Consider the following 14,012-nt stretch of genomic DNA (forward strand, 5'->3'; position numbering starts at 1 on the left):
CGCCCACCTCTCCCTACTTTTAGGGCTTGCGTGCTTGACCTTGCTATGCCGCTGTCTGTCGTCTGTCGTTGGGACTGGGGCACGGCAGGAATTTTCCCCACTTGGTTGATTGGCTGGTGCCACTTGGGTTTTGCCTGCCGCATAGCAAATTGTCACAACTTGTAAGGTTGTGGATAGGCTCTGGTTCAGGTGATAGGGATGGGGGAACGCTCTCGCCATCCCTATGTGAAGGGTATTCCATTAAAGGAATCCAGGGACTCAATGGCTTAGTCAATCTTGAGAGGGGTTGTGCCTGTGCCTGAGTCCAGGGGGACATCTGGGTGGTGGAGATAGCATTTCCTCAGCTTTCCGCCATTCCAGGTGTTCACCCTAGGCTAACCTATGCTGGTGCCCTGGGTCAGCGCTACCTGCAACCGTGCAGGGAGCTAGTCGAACCAAAGCCTATTACTCACCTGATGTAATCAGTAAAAGTGTGGCCTAAATTCTGCCAAAATCCAAACCAAAATTGGAGTCTTGTCCGAGTTTATTTATAGGGGGAGGTTTAAAGGTCTAAACATGCAAATGTGAGCCTACCTAACTCGCACTTCCGGAAACAATTAAACCGAAACACACAGCTACCCTTCAGAATTTGCAGTTCTCCAAATTTTGTGATGCAGTTTTCTGACCAAAGATGTTCCTAAAAATGCATATATTGGTGAAAAAAACTTTTAAAATGCATTATATTTTTGGGGGGGTAGGAACAAGGTGTATATATTAGGCAATGCTGCATACAAAATTGTGTACATCAGGGGAAACGGGCAGTAAAATAATTAGAAGTTAGAACTTACAAAAAACTAATTTGGATATTTGGGAAACTGAGAGACATCTAAAATTTCAGATTTTCCCATCTGATTCCACCTGTTCTTACCCAGAGCCTGTCAAACACTGACAGCCAAATCAGTGTTTGTTTGTTTTTTAAAAAAGAACAATTCCTAGGCACAGGGTGCAAATTCTGATTAGAACTATAGCTTGTGGGGAGGGGAGGTTTAAGCTTCCCCTCTCTAGCTGTGATTGCAATAAAAAAATGGCTCTTCTGCACTGCAATTATCAATAGAGAAAAGCTCTCACGGAAGCCAGTGGGAGTTCTTCCCACATGAATGGCAGTGCAGGGATGGTTTCAGTTTGGGACCACAGCTTAGGAGGGAAAGTTAAAGCTCCCCTATCCATGCACGGTGATCCTGACATAATTTTTTTCCCATGCTAACATTTGAGAAACAAATAAAGAAATCCCCTGGCAAGGTGGATAGCCATGCAATTAGTGTAACATGTAGTTAGGCTTTTAGATACAACCCACCAGCCTCATTAGTATAGGTGCTTTCTTTCAAGTACCTTGCTGTATCATCAAATCCGACCACTAGCTTGGTTTAAAAAAAGACCACAGAGAAAGAAGTCAGAGGTAATTGGGCTCAATTAATTTCAACATAAATCTCTGAAGCTGTTCTGAACCCCCACCTCCCCAAAAAGAGAGAGAGAAGATAAAATAATGAAGTGGAAATGTGCCACTCCAATGTAGTGTGAAGGTCACATTTAAAATAATAATAAAATATGTGTGAAAGCCACACTGCAATAATGTCTCTGCCAAAATGTTTGTGCCCCCACCACCTATACAAGTGGTATAGCTGTCTCAACTTGTAGTGGCTGGATAAGAGCTGTCTAAACAGCAGTCCTACGGAATCTTGCCCAGCATTTTCCAACAATCCAAACTTGAATAACAATGGCAAATTCAGTCCTCGGAAGCCACCATAGTTTCTATGGATGGTCGGCGTTTAGCTTCACATAAATTTATACGCAGGTTTGTAGTAAAGTTTCATTAACTTAGGACCCATCTGCACTATACATTTCAAGCACTATGATGCCACTTTGTCTTTCCCCAAAGAATCCTGGGAAATGTAGTTTGTTAAGGGTGCTGACAGTTGTTAGGAGTCCCAGTGGCAGAGTTTGGGCTCTCAAATTTTAACGGTGCCCTGTGCAACGCTAAAATTTAGTGCTCCCCCCCTCCGCCGCCTCTTGCTCTCAGTTCTACAGCATTGTTGTGGTGCAGCACCCAGTGTGAGTGCACCAGCCGAAATTCCCCCGGGAGACTCTTATCCCCCTCACAGAACTACAATTCCCAAAGTGCTTTAAACACTTCCCAACAGGCTCTTTTTGCCGGACCTGTGCTGTGGGGCTGGATACCTAGCATTGAACTACAGTACGTGAAAACTCTGTAAGGAACATAAAACGATAAGAAAAGCTTTCTGGATCAGACCAATGGCCCATCTAGCACAGCGCCCTGTTCTCCCAGGGGCCTGTGGGAAACCTACAACCAGGATTCCAGCACAAGAGCCCTCTCCCCTCCCGCACTTTCCAGCATGCTGACTTTATTCTGCCCGCCCGCCCTATGGCAAAATTAATGCAATTCCATTAACTTCAGTTAAGGGTGTATGAAGTAGCAAAGAGCAACTTTTGAAAACAGTAGAAAATATTGGCAAGAAGTGGGCTTCACTATTGCACTCCCCACCCACTTTTGCACGGTGAATTTTATCTCACCCAGTTTGTATTTCTAGCATCCAGGTGCTTTTCTTCATGCAAAGCTGTTTCTGATAGTCTTTCAACGTTAGAAATGCAAAGGAAATGACACTTCTGGATCAGACCAAGTTCTGACTGGTCCAGCACAATCTGCAGCCAGCCAGATGCCTCTGGGAGCTTACTGGCAGGACCCTGAGGAATAAAGATGGCCTTCTGCTATGTCTTATAGCACATGGTAGTCAGAGATACACTGCTTCTGGACATGGAGGCTTTGACAATCCTGCCAGCATCTGCCAGTGAATCTAATTGATTTCAGCAGGAGTTTTTCAGGTGTGTAGCCAAATGCAGGATTATAGCCAGCAAAGAAGGCAACTATTTCATTTATTTTCTAACAAATAGCAAATGTAAATGACAGCAGGTTGATTCAGGCCTTATGTAGGTGGGTTTATTGAATGGATTATTAGTGAGGAATAATGGTCCAGAAGTTGCTATACAGGAATTGAGATCCTTTGCAGAGGCATAAATTGCTGCTGCAGTTGTTTTTAATCCTCTGTGTATCCCACAACGGCTTTTAGCTGCATCCCTCATCAATGCCTTTTTTTAAAAAAAACAAACAAACCAAAAAACAGAAGTTTGATTTGTTTATGAACTAGTCATCCTTATTTCCATGAGATACAGACATTGACAGCAAATAGACCTTTTCTAATTGAACTGATAGGCTGAAAGTGAACATGTCCTTGAATCTACACTGAAAGATAGACAGTGATTATTTATAATAGGGGATGCACCAACTGCCATACCATTTGTACAGCAAGGACTTTATCATAAGTCTCATGTTTAGGCAAATAGTGCCAAATAAGATAAATTCCATATACAGGTCCCCCCCCTTTTTTTCTTTTGCAGTGTCAGATGTACAGAGAAAAAGATGCTTTGTTGATGGCATACCCTGTAAAGTGTGCTAAGAGGGTGGGTTAAGATAACGTTGTTGTTGTTGTCTCTGCCACTAATACATCAAAGTTTCCACATACTGACCATCTCCGTCCCTAGCTATGTACATCAGGAAGCTTTTAATTTATATCTCTGACTAATTTCATACGAAACGCTTTCGGACGTAGGTTTCTGTAGCTTTACAAGAGAACTGCTGGGTTTGCAAAACAGCACGAGTGTGTGTGCATTAATAAACGGCCTGTGTGTTTAATCAGAGTTGAATCCTTTCTTTTAAATCTCTCTCTCTCTCTCTCTCTCTCTCTCTCTCTCTCTCTCTCTCACACACACACACACACACACACACACACACACACACACACACCTCCTCGAGTTCCCCCCCCTTCCGATATTAGAGCTCAGCTATCTCCTTGCTGAAGGACCTATTTGTCTACTTTAAGTGAAATCACTCAATTCTCAAAAGTCAGTGGAGGACTTTGAAAGCGGGGGGAGGGCCGGGAGAGGCCACTCCAAATAAGTTCCATTAATCAAAAGGCACAGTCTAATGTAACTAATATTTTACAATTAGAGGAGACAAGATGGAACTAAAAGCCATCTATCTCTCTTACACCACATGATCATCGATTCATAATCAGAAGACTGAGAGTCGCACAAAGATGCATTTACAGGGGCTGGGGAGGAGAGAGGGAGGAGGGCGGGGAGGGGGGAATTGGTCTGAGCTCGAGATAATGAACACGATGAGAAGGAGCAGCGCTGAAGGCTGGGGGAAAGATGACAGAGTAGTTCAATGGTGACGGATGACACGGAGATGAGTACTGATACCTGACAGGCAGCAAATGATGACTGCGGTCCTTCCCCACCATTATGATACTCAATTATCTTGGTAAGGGCTAAAAGACTGAGGTGGTGGTGGGACGGACACACACACACACACACACACAACAAAGTGGCTCAGCCTATTCGCTTATTTATAAAGCTTGGGCAGGATAGTACTTGATTGTGCCAGGATCTGCTGGGGGGTGGGTAGAAAGGAGAGGGAGGCCCCCTTTTCCTGCAATTGGAGCTGCAGCACTTTCCGAAGAGCTGTAGTTTTCCTTCGCCTCCACTGCTGGGCACAACAAGAGACGAGGAGGGTAAGAGAGAGGGCTTGGCCATCTGCTTTGTGAGCTTCAAAGAGGGAAGCAAAAGAAGAAAAGAGAGAGATTCTTTCTCTTTCACTGCCACCTTCAGGATAAAGGAAAAGAAAAGAAAGGGGGGGGAACCCAACAATGGTGGAAAGGGAGATTGCCACAGATGTATAGTCTAGCAATCCAGAAGTAATATTTTACAGATCTTCCAAATGTGGGGTATAAACTGGGCAAGAGGGAAGGACAGGCAGAAGGAGAGGAAGAAGCAGGTTCTCTCTCTCTCTCTCTCTCTCTCTCTCTCTCTCTCTCTCTCTCTCTCTCTCTCTCTCTCTCTCTCTCTGGGTTCTTCATTGACTTAGGGAATTATTAATAAAAAGGGAGGGAAGTTACTAGGAGAGAGCTTTGTAGTCATGGAAGATGCCACAGGCAAACACTGCTCTTCCAAAACACAAGGCTGCCTGTTGCACTACATTATTTATTTTCAAAGACACAGAAATCTCCAAGATTAAAGAGAGCTGCAATCGGAGCTTTGGAATATGTTCCTCTACCTGCCCTCTCCACAGAAATGCACAGTGCTGGAAACAGTTTGGAAAAGGTGACAAATATTTTGGTCCAATCCTAATTTTCACCAGTTGATTGTAACATGGATAAGATTTTTTTAAAATGTAACTTTTCTAATCCTGCATGAACTTTTTTCTTTGTATAAAGTGAAGTAAATATAAGAAAACAAAATTTTGAGGATAAATATTAATTTAGCTGCTTTTTTTTAAAAAAAACAACACTAAACAATTTCTTTATTTGAAGCATGTTATATACCACCCATCATCCTATTTAGGATGCTTTAGACTCTGTGCTCGATGGTTGAAATCCAGAGAACATAACCAGGCCCTGTTGTTGCCTCTGAAAACCAAGAAACCACAAGCACAAGCTGTTCCATAGCTAACAATAGAGAAGTCCAGAATATATTTGCTGGATCATAGCCAACGAGCGTGTTGCAATTTGCTTTGTTCTTTTATTCCCGGGGTCATCATTAGTCAGAATTCTGTGCATTTTGTTTTAGTCTAAAGCCTTCCATTTTTCTTCACAACATTCCTTTGAGGAAGGTCTCTATTATTCCCATTTCTCATAGAGAGAACTGATAAAGTTTGTAGTGTTCTTCCTTATGCGGGCAGAAGCATCCAATGCTCACAGTCTCCCTGAGGTGGTTTTTTTTTTTGTTACTCATAATTCCATACGTATTTATTTAGCAGAAGAGAAATGGTCAAAGTGCAGGGCCAATACATTGATTTCTCCATTGAAAGTGACTAATGAGCGGCTAAGCAACAGAATTGGTCCAAGAAAAATAAATACAGCAGTGTCTCTTGTGATACAAAACAGGAAGATGGAACAATTTAGAAAATTTGAGTATCCAAGAACATTAGATCAAATAGATTTATAAAGCATACCATATGAATCTACAAGCAAAAGTGCCTAGTGCTGGGTGATAATATGGAGTGATATTAATGGAAACTAACAGCTTTGTTTTTTTAAAAAAATATTTTGAGGGTTGGCCATATCTGCCATGGTATGATAGCGTAATGTCAACACATAAAGTAATGCCATCGTTGTAAACGGATCCACTAAGAGCAACAATTTGCGGTGTAATAAAAATAGTGTAATATTATTTGGACACCCCCCCCCCCAAAAAAAGAACAACAAGGCTTTGGGTCTCTTGGTGCTATATTAATAATAGCTGCATTGAAACATGATGCTGCTGGGGTCACGACTGTGCGCGTAAGTGGGCGGAAAGACTATGGGTGTGTGCTGGCTACGGACAGGCACGTAAACAAGGTCTCAATAGTTCAAGTATAGGGGAGAAAATCAATAGATAGTATTAAGCTAACTATATTTGCCATTGCTTGCATAAGTGATATGCTGCCTTAAACCTTTGAGTGGTGTGCCCGACTTAATAGGCACTTAGGGAATATCCTGGTTCGAATTGGCAACACTGATGCAAATGGAACATGAAGAAAGATTATGACATATGTCTCAGAGCCTTTATGGATGTCGTTTGATGGACAAAGAGGATTTCCAGGTGGCTGTTAAAGTATACTACTTTATGTAGGGTACATTTTTATGAAGCTGCTCTTCAAATTAGGACCACTCTCGCTCGTAACTTTGCACGATGCATTTTTTATTATTATCCTTCACTTCCCAATTCAACATCGACACACAGAAAGCACAATAGCTAATATTGTGACTATATTTGCACCGTCTCTGTCATTGAAAGTAATGGGCTGAACCATATTGGAAAACCTCTGGAAGCTAATCATTCAAGAAAAGAGAAATGTCACTCCAGACAAATTTCCTATAGCTGGTGAACTCCCTGGAAATCAGTCCAAAAACAACAGATTACTGTTACTTTCCATTTCAGCTTTCAGATTTGGCAATTAGGGAGTTTTCAGGAGTGAGCACTTCATGCACGTGAGTTCCATAACTAGCATCTTTCGTCATTACATTACATGTCTAATTAGAGCATTCAATTGTTTTTTTATATGATCCAACGTTTCGTATCTGAAATAGAAACGCATTTGCAATGTTCCTGTTTCCATATCAAGGATCACTTCCCTCCCCAAACTCTTCCACTACTCAAAGGGGGCCCATTGTCAAAGACTCTGTGCCAACCTTTCCCAATCCGGTGCCCTCCAGATGTTTCGGACTAGAATTTCCATCATCGCTGACCATTGGCCACAATGGCTGGGGCTTTTGGGAATCCAGAACATCTGGCAGATGCCAGTTTGTGGAAGAGCCACTTTACTCCATATACTGGATTCATTTGCTCTGTAGTGGGTTGTCCTCTCCTGAGCTAAAAGCTAAAATGCGAAAAGCTAAGGTGGAGTAGGAAAAAAAAAACATACACACACAATTGCCCTGCACTACATTACTTTTAGCAACGAGCACCAACCAAATTTAACCAGTGACAAAATCCAGCCATGCAAAACAACATTTTCTCTTAAAAAAACATAGAGGGAACATGCAATAACTCCTGCACATGCTAAGTTTGATGGGACCCAAGGCAGGGTGTTGTACAGAAATGCCTTTCAGTAAGGTCACTGTGGGCTCTCTGTGGGCAATGAGAGGCAGTGGGAAACAAGCGGCAGTGCTCAACTCATTGCTGAGAAATATGTGGCCAAAGCAGATGCAGCAGCAGATTTATTTATTTACTTCGGGGGGGGGGGGGAATAAGGATGCTGGAAATCAGCTGCAGCAAGCCCCTCTGAGGCCTGTAGCCCTGTCATTTGCCCCACAAATGTTGGATGCTGACAATGGGTACAATGCAGTCGCAGGACAGGCCCCGGTGCCCATATAGCCAATTGACAGGTGTGCACCTGGTAGGTAGGTAGCCTGTATCATCCTGCCAAGTGGTCAGGAAAATGGACCCATGATGGACATGTCTGGGCAAATATGTGATAAGATGGTCATCTCTAACTATCCATAATTATGCCACAATATGGCACTCAGTAGGGACGCAGGTGGCGCTGTGGGTTAAACCACTAAGCCTAGGGCTTGCCAATCAGATGGTCGGCGGTTCGAATCCCTGTGACGGGGTGAGCTCCCGTTGCTTGGTCCCAGCTCCTGCCAACCTAGCAGTTTGAAAGCACGTCAAAGTGCAAGTAGATAAATAGGTACCACCACAGTGGGAAGGTAAACGGCATTTCTGTGTGCTGCTCTGGTTCACCAGAAGTGGCTTTGTCATGCTGGCCACATGACCTGGAAGCTATACGCCGGCTCCCTCGGACAATAATGCAAGATGAGAGCGCAACCCCAGAGTCGGTCACGACTGAACCTAATGGTCAGGGGTCCCTTTACCTTTACCTTTATGGCACTCAGTAGGTTTTTATATATATAACTAAATGAATGACTATTAGCTAGGGACTCTTGGATCAGCTGATAGCTTTCTCTTTACTACTCTTTCATGTATCCAGATATACCTCTCTATCAACTCTTGGAGCGGGAAGGATTTTAAAAACCAAGCAAAACACACAATTGTGCAAAGAGAATAATGCAATATTGCTATATTTATGCACAATTCTATTTTGTATTTGCATGCAAACAGTTTGATTTTCTGGTTGCCAGTTCTGGAATATTTCGGTGGCAAATCTTCCTATCCTCAATGCTGAAATTTCATTTACCACTACATTTGAATTCCTCTTCCTTCTGCACATACGTGCTTCAGATTTCCCTGTATTCCTGACCAATTCCCCTTTCCCTCTTTTCCTCTCTACTGATTCTACTGTAATCCCAATATCAGGAACTTCGGGTTTCACTCACATTTTGGTAAAGTTATAATCCTGCATGGTCTTTGGTTTTCACATTGGGGAAATGGTTTGAAATTGTGTCAACCCATAATATTTAAACTAAGAGCAATTCCGCAAGGTGAATTGTGTTTAAGAGTGAATTATCTCTTTCAAAGCAATTAAGCTGCACATCTGAACACAACATTGTATTTTTGCTGCCTTATTCACCAAGCAGTTACACTGCAGTTCTTCGATTTAAGACAATTCCATCCACTGACCTGCCTTCTATTTCCATTTTCTATTTCCCCCCCCCGTTACATCTAAATATATATACATTTGGGAAGGGCAAAATATTACAACTGTTTTGTACAGCACTGAGGTGTGATGCAACTTGGGATGATTAATTTTCTGTCCATGAATTCTCTATAAGCCCTTGGTCTTAACACCCTAGAAAGCAAGAAGAATGCGGGGAATGGCACTCTGAAACCATGCAACTTTGCAAAATTTTGAACTTCTGAACTACTTTTGTGAAATATGTACCCCGTCCCAATGCAGAAACACTTAAATATTCAGCTGAACCTCAACGTTAACTCAAAACTCTGGTAATTCAGAAGCAGAGTGATAATGATTTGGCATTTTTTTTCCTTTCTGCTTTTCACAAAGCATTTATCATGAAACATATTGTAGTGGTGGTTTTAGGATATCGAGATCTAACATGTCACAGGCTTACAAACCCATCACAATCCTGAGCCAAAAGTATTTATTTTAATGATATATTAGTGATTTGTAATCTGGTTGTAAATAAGTATTAACAGTTCAAAGTAATAATACCACCATTTAACATTTCCTTATCCCCAGCAGTTTGCTAAGGTGCTGCTAATAATTTTAATACAAATTAGGTTGGAATGATCTCTGAAATGAAACCATAATAAAATGCATGGTTACAGATAGACCTCTAACTACATAATAAGGGAAGAATTCAAAAATAATTATTTAGCCAAATATTAAACCTAAAAATCTATCAAATGTCTCATTAAAATGCAGATTACTTAGAGCTTATTATCCATTCATATACCATTTGACCAAAAAAGGGGGGAAAGTCCCCTTCTCTTCTATAATTTGATCTTAAACTGAAACCATTGTTCAAAGGCTAAAACTCATAATCCGCCTAACACTGAACCCACGAACTAATGATATGCCTTCAAATTTCTGCAAATGAGTTTGAACATTGAAATAACAAACCAGAGAGGCGGCAGGCAGGGAGGGGAGGGGGGGGCATACCAAGGGCTTTAAAAGTGGTCTTCGGCGCCACCTAGAGGATTTACAGCCACACAGCTCTTTTGGCACATGGAGGAAAATTAAATACAGCTGAATAATTGAACGCGAGGGCAAGTTCAACCAGGGGTCACCATCTGCTTGACTAGAACTCTTGGCAGATTTCAGCTAAGGCTCACGCGCATCGTAAACATGCTTGCAGATCTCGTATCGTGCACACTGCCCTGAAAAAAAATAAAACAGTTCCTACAACATCCTTCAGCTAATTACACGTATTCTGTCATGTCGTCATGGATACAAAAAAAAAAATGAAGGTCAAAAAGATTCCTGAGCTATTAAGCAACATATCAGTGAAAAGACAAAGGCATGCTCTCCCTTCAAAGCCCAGAGACTTGGTGCAAAACTGCCTTTCCAGGGTGCCCATCTTCTGCAGACTGAACATTTGGCCAATTAAGTACATACTGGAGATATTTGGGTGGTTTTTTTTTTTTTTGCAAATCTCTCACATACACAAACTTTCCCCCTGTCTATGAGGCAAAGACTACAAATGTTAATGCTTTATTCATATAGCACTGCAGAATGCTCGATTACACTACAGTAATCTTCACGGTACTCCTATGACATAGAGCAATATGACTCAGTTACAAGTGGCCTGCAGCAAATTGTCGCAGCACACCTTCCTTCATGCAAAGGTTGCAGGGCATTCTACCATGCCAAACAGCACAACTGGTTAATCCATTGGTCTGATCCACCTAAGAATGTCCCAGGAAGCAATGCTATATCTGGAACCAAACAACGTAAGAACATAAGAAGAGCCTGTTGGATCAGGCCATTGGCCCGTCTACTCCAGCTATCCTGGATGAGTCCTTTTGGAGCAATTCACAATCTCTTTTTTTGATTTAACAACCTTGATGAAGGTAGTGTTGTCAGCAAATCTGGCCACCTCGCCGCTCAACCCTAACTCAAGACCATTTATGAACAAGCTAAAAAGCACAAGTCCCAATAGCAAAACTGACTGGCAACCAGTGTAGTCAGGTCAGGCTTGGTGTTATATGCTCCAGAGAGCAACCTGGCCACTGAATTCTGTACCAGCTGAAGTTTCCAAGTTTCCAGAATGCAGGCCTGGTGGTTTACTCTGCAAGCCATGAAGGAACAGGCTGAGAACCCAGTATCACAACAGTGCTGAAGATCCCAGCCAGCTTCACTAAATCTTTTTTTTTCCCATGAGAAATTACAGTTTAAGGATCTCCTCATTCCCCCCCTCCCATGTTTGCAGCTAAAAATCTATAAATGGGTAAGTAGACTGACCTGATACAAAGCAGCTTCTTATGTTTCTAGATATGCGTCCCATACACAATCTCTGGTATCCCTATTTATTTCTAGTAGCAGGGCTAGGAGAGACCCCCAGCTATGACCCTAGTCAGAATTCTAAGTACTGTACTGAGCTGGATGGGTCAAGGTGTTGATTCCATATAAGGAAGCTTCTTATATTCTTTTTTGGATATGGCCTTGCATATCATGGTTGGAGGCAGTAATGATTCTGAATACCGGTTGCTGGAAGCCACAGGAGGGGAGAGGGCTCTTGTCCTCAGGTCCTGCTTGTGGGCTTCCCATTGAGGTATCTGGTTCGCCACTGTGCATAGCTGCCAAGTTCCGGACTGAAAAATCCGGGACCAGCAGCGGCGCGGCACTGGAAGTCGCTTCTACGCAACTTCCGGACATGTGTAGAAGCAACTTCTGGTGCCGTTCTGCCCATTTTCAAAATGGTTGTGGCGCCAGAAGTCGCTTCGCATGTCCGGAAGTGTGTAGAAGCGACTTCCGGTGCTGCTCTGCCCATTTCCAAAATGTCTGCAGCACCAGAAGTCGCTTCTACGCACTTCCGGACATGCGTGGAAGTGACTTCTGAGGTCGGCGGCACCCGATTTCCAGTGCCAATACATGGGCAGAGCAGCACCAGAAACATGGCCACTGGCAGGAGCTGCTTTCCGGGGATTTACGGGATATAAATCCATTCGGGAGACCAGCGGGAAACGGTAAGAAAATACGGGGGTTTCCCGGGGAAAACGGGGTACTTGGCAGCTATGCCACTGTGTAAACAGGATGCTAGACAATATGTGCTTGATCCTGCAGGATGCTCTAATGATATACAGTCATACCTCATGATATTTCTGCTTCATGTTGCATCTTTTCAGGTTACGGACATGCTGAACCCGGAAGTCCCGGAACTGGTTACTTCCGGGTTCAGTGCGTTCGTAACCTGCACGCATGCACAGAAGCGCTAAATCGCGCTTTGCACATGTGCAGAAGTGCTGCATTGCATCACGCACATGCACAGATGCGGCACTTTTCATGTTGCGAACGGGCCGCCTGAACGGATCCCGTTCACAACATGAGGTACCACTGTATATAACTTCCTATACACATAAAAATGTATGTTGGCACTATGAAGAAGAGATAGACAAGGAGGAGGAGGAGGAGGAGGAGGAGGAGGAGGAGGAGGAGGAGGAGGAGGAGGAAGCAGACAACAACATTAAATACAATTTAAAAAGAGGAAAGCTGGGTTTCCTAAATGCAGATTTCTCATTTAGCCTTTCTGTGCCTTCAGCAAATTCTCTGTGCATTCCAAAAACTGGAAGTCTGGGCTTCATTGCCCTGTTTTGGTTTTTCCTCTTTTCACTGTAAGATTAAAGCTCATTTTTATTAAGGCATTTTGAGCAGGCACCTCTCAGCCTTGATTTACAGTTGCACCACATGACACTGTACTACAAGGACACATACTTAAATATGTTTATTTGAAGGTGACCAGCATATGCAACCTAAAGTTTTATTAAAAAGAATAGGTTGCATTTTTCTAGCCCCAGCAACTTTGGCAGGATGTCAGTGAACATTTGTAAACACGACAAGGTAATAACGGCATCTCACAAGAGAGCTGGACACTTCCTTAGGGAAATCCATCATTCCTGTCTACAAATATAGTATCCCCAGGACTACGTAGATGCAAGTTCAAGGCATAATATTTATTGACCCCATCAGCTGCATGTAATTCTAGCATTAGGGCAAATAACCCGGTGGCCTTTTTTCGCACCACAGAAAGAAAGAATGAAAACATGGTAGCATGCTGCCTCATATTACAGTGTAGCAAAAGCAGATTTGGCTACACTTGGAAATGTGATTAGACTCCTTGACCTGTAATTTCTGCCTGATCATTATTCTAAAGGCTCAGAGCAATCGGTGCTTGTTGTTGTTGCTTTGGGTCTGCAAATTTATTCAATTTGTGCCCCACCTTTTGGATCACAGAAAGGACCACCACCAGGCACCTTGCAACTGTGGTATGGTGAGGACAAGTATTCTACAATGTGGTGCCAGAAATTGGATGATCGCCCATTTGCCTTGCTCCAAAGCCGTGATCATGTATTGAATGCATGGAAGGAGAAGTAGGATTGTGTCCACGAACCTCACTTTACCTCCATGCATGGAGCAAACCTCCTGAACAGTGCCAATGAATGTGCCAGATGCACACAGCATAAACCCTCTCACTGTGATCTGCACTCTCGTATCTGCAGCTTTATGTTTTATCCTTTATTGCTGTTCTTTGAAAACATTCTCATTCATACTTAGAACATATCGGGGGGCGGGGGCGGGGGGCAGAGCCATAGCTCAGTGGCAGAGCATCTGCTTTGCATGAGAAGGTCCCAGGTTCCATCCTCAGCATTTCCAGGCAGGGCTGTGGGAGAGCCCTGCCTGATACCTTGGAGAGCTGCTGCCAGTCAGTGTAGACACTACTGAGGTCTCACTCAATATAAGGCAGCTTCCGATGTTTGTATTATTATTATTATTATTA

The 14,012-nt window shown here is 43.0% G+C and overlaps 1 protein-coding gene across 1 annotated transcript in view; it reads right to left on the reverse strand.

The window, feature by feature from the left end:
* Nucleotides 1-14,012, reverse strand: part of ZNF536 (zinc finger protein 536) — a 334,106-nt gene that overhangs the window by 20,216 nt on the left and 299,878 nt on the right. The window lies entirely within an intron of this gene.

This window comes from Zootoca vivipara, chromosome 6 (genome assembly GCF_965207765.1).
Source record: "Zootoca vivipara chromosome 6, rZooViv2.hap1.1, whole genome shotgun sequence".
NCBI lineage: Eukaryota > Metazoa > Chordata > Lepidosauria > Squamata > Lacertidae > Zootoca > Zootoca vivipara.